This window comes from Mustela lutreola, chromosome 11 (assembly GCF_030435805.1).
Source record: "Mustela lutreola isolate mMusLut2 chromosome 11, mMusLut2.pri, whole genome shotgun sequence".
In the NCBI taxonomy this organism is placed as follows: domain Eukaryota; kingdom Metazoa; phylum Chordata; class Mammalia; order Carnivora; family Mustelidae; genus Mustela; species Mustela lutreola.
This window is the reverse complement of record NC_081300.1, coordinates 14,147,667-14,153,790: the sequence shown is the minus strand read 5'-3', so window position 1 is coordinate 14,153,790 and position 6,124 is coordinate 14,147,667. Positions and strand designations below refer to the sequence as shown.

Below are 6,124 nucleotides of genomic sequence, written 5' to 3'. Positions count from 1 at the left end.
AGGCAGAGGCTTAACCCACTGAGCCATCCAGGTGCCCTGAATACTGGTATTTTCTTTCCCTCCCTTGTTCTACTTCTTTCTGCCCACATCCCACTATACTTGAGATGCCAACCAAATGGCAGTAAAGGAATAAATCTGTAACAGCAAAGAGAATAGGAGAGGGACCACTATGGGTCATTTCAGTGAAGGCAGGGCCAGCTCTGACTGACTACAGTCTCACCAGCCTCCAGGATCAGAAAGGGAGGTAAACAAAGCTGGGCACAAAGGAAAGAAGCATCTGGGAACAGTGTCCTCTGATTGGCAAGAAATCACGAGTTGGGACCTGAAAAAAAGGACAATAATCCTAGTATAGAATATAAAAACAGATTATTCATTTTCAAACTTTAAGAATCCACTCAGGGAAGATTTTAATATAAGCATAGAACAAAATGCAGTATTATCAACTTTGACTTGAGCATGTGGGGGCTCTGGATCTGGTATCTGGATTTCAATCCCAGCTCTGTCTTCTTGAAAGAACTCTGAAGTGAAGACTAGAGGGAGGAGGGTACGGGCATATCTGGAGGAAATGTATTCCAGGCAGTGGGAACAGCAAGTGCAAGGAAACTGAGGCAGAAGTAAACCTGGTTTTGTCTGAGGAATAGGCATGTCTCTCAGGGGGGAGAGTAATAAGTTACAAGGTCAAAGACTTTGCAGTTGCAGCCATTCGAAAAAATGAAATAATATCAAAATTCAATAAGGATGAATGAATAAACCGTATTTCTGATAAGTCAAGGATGGCATATTATTTAAGGATATTCAGGAGGCCCCCAGAAGAACTAGAAATGAAAACTATTGAAAGTTGGTTGACTCTAGGAAATTGTACTGGAGATGGGAGAGGAGGTAATAGTATACCTTATTAAATTTTCTGCACAACAACAACAAAAAACCCACGTGCATATCATTTTACTCTTATAAAAGGGAAATGAAATTAAAAACTCTCCAAGTGGAAAAAAATGTATTTGTCTGCATTGAAAGTGATCAGAACAGAATTTGCATGATTTATACGCCCCTGAAGTAACTTAACAGCAAATATATCCCAGGCGGACTCTTTACCTTTGAGATCTGGCATATTCCTGATAAACTTTTCCATGCTGCTGTGATTTTCTTGGAAAACAGATTATGCAAATTACATCACACACTTCTGCTGCTACAGCCCCATGGCTGTCACATTTTCAGGCCCAAAATGCTTTAGACTCCCCAGTCTTCTAGAATCTACAGATGCAAGCCGGAGTACAGCTGACCCAGACACCCAAGAAGAAGACAGAGATGCAATTTAACAACAGAATGAGAAGGAAAGTCTTTGAGTGTATCCTGGGCTCACAGTGCCTGAGTGAGACCAGATGAAGGAAGCTACTACATCTGGTTAACCGTGAGGCCTTATCACAAACCCAGCAGTCAGGAAATCACTGCGCTTCTAGAGGCTGCTTATCATGTAGGTGTTGATGCCACACTTTTATAGGATGTGCAAAGAGCAGATGAGTTAATATGCTAATAACCAGAAAACTGTTTTGGAGTTAACTAGTAGCCAAGCAACATTTCCCCCTTTTAATTCAAACCTGAAGATCTAGTTTCCCTAACAACCAAGGCATTGATAAAACAAAATTCAGACTTGTGGTTAAAGATCAAATAGAGATCTACTTTTTTTTTTAAGTTTCACTTACTTAAGTAACTTGTACACCCAATATGGGGCTCAGACACATGACCCCAAGATCAAGAGTCACAGCCTCCTCTAACTGAGCTAGCCAGGTGTCCCTAGATAAAGATCCTCTAGATGGAGAAGGGGAAGAAGTTGGAGGCAATGGTATTGTCAATGTTCCACTTCTTATGTTAGGTTTAAAGATTTATTTATTTATTTTAAAGAGAGTGAGAGAAAGAGAGGGAGGGGTAGAGGGAGAGGGAGAGAATTCCAAGCAGACTCTGCACTGAGTGTGGGGCCCAACGCAAGCTCAGTCTCATGACCATGAGATCATAACCTGAGTCAAAACCAAGAGTCAGATGCTCAACTGACTGAGCCACACAAGTGCCCCTATATTATTATTTACATATAGAATACATATCTTTTTTTGGATTGTCAGGTATCAATAATATATATAAATATATTTTAAACTTATTTATGGGGTGCCTGGGTGGCTCAGTGGATTAAAGCCTCTGCCTTCAGCTCAGGTCATGATCTCAGTGTCCTGGGATCGAGCCCCGCATCAGGCTCTCTGCTCAGCGGGGAGGCTGCTTCCTCCTCTCTCTCTCTCTCTCTCTCTCTTTCTGCCTGCCTCTCTGCCTACTTGTGATCTCTGCCTGTCAAATAAATAAATCAAATCTCTAAAAAATATATTTTATTTATTTGACACAGAGAGATCACAAGTAGGCAGAAATGCAGGCAGAGAAAGAAAGGAGGAAGCAGGCTCCCCGCCGAGCAGAGAGCCTGATGCGGGACTTGAACCCAGGACCCTAAGATCATGACCTGAGCCGAAGGCAGAGGCTTAAACCTACTGAGCCACCCAGGCACCCTCAATAATATATTTTTAAGAGAAAAAAATTATGTTGCCTGAGAAAGAGACATACTGCATTACCCTACAATGTCATTCCATTTCTTAATAACATTAAGTTATAGCTTCCTTTTTTTTTTAACTCATCTTTTAAGTTCTTCCACAGACATTTTAGTACTTCATAAAATACTGTGCAGTTTATAGTGGAAGTACAAGGATTTAGAATTCAAATGAACTCGAGTTCAATACCTGTGCCCTCTAAAACTCTCAAGTTTCAGCTGTTGATTTTTTTTTTGACATGTTTATTCCATCAACTTCAGCAAATAAAGAATGACTGTGTACCTATTTATCTTGGTTCTCTAGTCCAGAATACACTTTCCATTTAAAATATTTGTGATCATGCTTCTATGTCATGGATAGCTTCTAGTGGGAATTAGTATATAGCCTGTTCTTGATAAAGAGGACAACAGACAGATGTTTCTTAATCCCTAGATAGTGCTGAATGTGACAAAACCAGCAAGACACATTAAGATGTTTCTCCTTTTCGGGAACTGTCAGGTCAACTCTAAAGCGATGAAGTCCATAGTACAGTAGGATATCTGCTAAGGTAGAGTTAAATCCTGTAAGGTAGACTTTATCTTCCAGACCGGAATTAAGATCCTCCAACAGAGACGGATACTGCCTTTATTGTAGTGTCCATGTAACTTGAGTTACTCTGTTTTCCAACCACTGCTGAACAATTGCTTTTTCTTTTGCAGTGCTCCCAAGCAAATCTTCTTTGTTCACCTGCTTGACAAGATAAGCTGGTAGTAGTCAGTCCTGTTGGATGTGGACCATTGTTTGTTTGAAGAACAGGAACCTGGCGCTAGCTTTGAGCACTGTCTTTGTTCCCTTTCGTCTGCCCCAGGGACTTCTCCAGAAGTCCCCAAAGCAGGGTCAGCTCTGCAGCTGCCATCATCCAGCAGGAGCTCATGGCAGGGGCCTCGGCTGTGGATTTTTATTCTTACAGCAACTTCTATTTCACCTGGTCATATGCATTGTCTCGTTTGTGTCAACATTACAATCTTCCACTGAAAGGCACTGTCATCCTAAAGCTCTAGTTTGGAGAGTGGTATGGACTGTGGTCAGAACTGACCTTACGGAAACAATCATTTCTGACACAAGGAATGCCACAGTACCTCTCCCACGGGCAACTGCGCCCCACTCCCATGCTGAAGTCCTAGATCCTAGAATCTCAGTGTGGGTGCCTGACCCCTGCACCTCTGCTTGCCCAGCTGGGAGGGGCTGATACAGAGGCGTAAGCTGGCTGACATTCAAAGACATGACTTGAACATTTAGAAGATCATCAGTGTAAGAAGTCTTGTTAAGCCTGCATAATAGCTTGTGCTAAGAGGTGTAACATGGAATAAAATACTCATTCAAACTCAGGTAGCTACAGTCCTTGTAGACTGACTCCAAAGATGGACATCAACGATTCCTTCATCCCCGTGGATGTGGCCACTCTCCATTGACAAGTGGAGTCTGTTTCCTCCTCCTGAACCTGAGTGGCTCAGCAGTGTGCCTTAACCGACAGAACATGGCAGAAGGAAGCTAGTGATAGCTCTGGGCCTAATCCAGAAAATGTCTGGTATGTTCCACTTTCACTCTTTTGCAACATGAAGCCTCCACATAAAGCAGCCCAGCGACTCTGGTGGAGAGACCACATGGAGGGAGAGACCAGGAGACATGGCAGGGGGGTGGGAGTTTGGGGCACTGAGGTGGGGCTGGCCAGTCCCCAGCCATTTCAGCAATTCCAACTAAGATTTACCTGGATTTTAAGGCAGATTTACCTTCATTTCCCAGGGCTGCTGTGACTGGGTGGCTTAAACCAATAGAAAATTTATTCACTTACACTTCTGAAGGCTCCAAGTGCAACATCAAACTGGTCAGCAGGGCTGGTTCCTTCTGGAGGATCTGAGGGAGAATGTGTTCTTCTTCCAGCTTCTGATGACTGCCAGCAATCTTTGGGGTTCCTTGACTTACAGTGACATGACTCTAATATGTGTCTCTTGTTACATGGCATTCCTCCTCTTCTCTTCTTAGAAGGACAGTGGTCATATTGAATAAGGGCCCATTCTACTCTAGCATGATCTTATTTTAACTAATTACATCTGCAAAGACCCTTTTCCAAATAACATCACATTCTGCGGTTCTGGGTAAACATGAAATTCTGGGAGGTACTTTTCAACTTAGTACAGAAGCTATTTTGAACATCCCTGCCCCCATTCAAGCCTCCAGGCCACAACGGCTGCATGGGAAACTCTGAGGGAGATGACTAGAACCACTACCCCAATGACTTCTTTTGCCTGCCTGAATTACAAAATCATAAGCAAATGAATGACTGTTGTTATAAGCCACTAAATTTGGGGATTGCTTGTAATGGAGATAACCAAACTGGTCCTTTTGAAACGTTAGAGAGGTGATATGACCAATCATTGACATGATTGCCAATAAAATGCTGTTACTATCTGAATAGAATTAGAGTAAAAGGATGAGAACACAGGTTTTTGCAAAAAGCTACTGTAACTTTCATGAGATGTCTTAAGTAAGATTTCGTACCATTGTTTTTCTTCACCCAAAGGTTTCTCAGAGGTGATTTCCTGTTTAAAATGAGAAGGGACAAAAATGGGGGGGGGGGGGGGTGTTCTATGCCTCAAAGTGACTGTAAAATGCTGAGTAACATGGAAGGAATGTGACACTCTCTGAACCAGAGAAGAGAGTTTTGTTTCTTGTGAAGGACAGCGAATTTTACTCTATTTGACAGTTTCCAGAGAATAAGGGGAAGGGAATCAATTGTGTTATAGCCAGTGTCCTAGTCAGTAAAGATCAGAAGGTGAACAGACATAAGGTGTGGGGAAAAAAAAAAGAGAGAGAGAAATCTAACTCTGACCAGGTGTTCAATAATTCAACCCTCATCTCACTCTCACAGAGGAGAAGTTCAAGTCTCTAGTCTTCTGAAAGCCTAGGATCAAACCAGATGAAGGAAGTGATATGCTGCCAATTTTCCATAACATCCTCCCAAAACTATGCAGGATGAAAAATAGCAAATGTTAGTCTCTTGTGACCCTAGAAGCAGCAAGGCCTGAAATAAAACTGTTGAATAAGAAAATATAATTAATATGAGAGGAAAAATCCTCCAAAAAGGGGATGGATCATGACTATTACTGTCTACTGAGAAAACAGAAATCTTCATATAAAAACAAAGATACAGTAGACTCAAATGTCAGTCAAAATGCAGGACTCTCTTCTACTTACTAACCGTGACCATTAATTAAGTAAACTCCCTGGGCCACTTGCCACTTCAGATTCCTCATATGGAAAAGGGGGATAATAATACTCCGCCTTCTTCAAAAGGTCATATGGAAAACATGAAACTGTAAAGATGAAAGCACATTAAACAGTCCAAAAATGCACAACAAAGATAAGGTATAATTTTTATTGTTCAGCATATATTTAAGCACGTTCATGGAAAAAACTTTGGACAGTGCCAATTTTGGATATGGCAGATTAAAAGGAATTGCTAAAGAAACTTGTGGAGTAGAGGTAGTTGTAGCAGCCATGGT

At 41.8% G+C, this 6,124-nt stretch overlaps 1 pseudogene; it reads right to left on the bottom strand.

Moving 5' to 3' along the window:
- Window positions 1–2,945: 2,945 nt before the first annotated feature.
- Window positions 2,946–3,480, bottom strand: LOC131811875 (eukaryotic translation elongation factor 1 epsilon-1-like; annotated as a pseudogene).
- Between the last annotated feature and the right edge of the window lie 2,644 nt (window positions 3,481–6,124).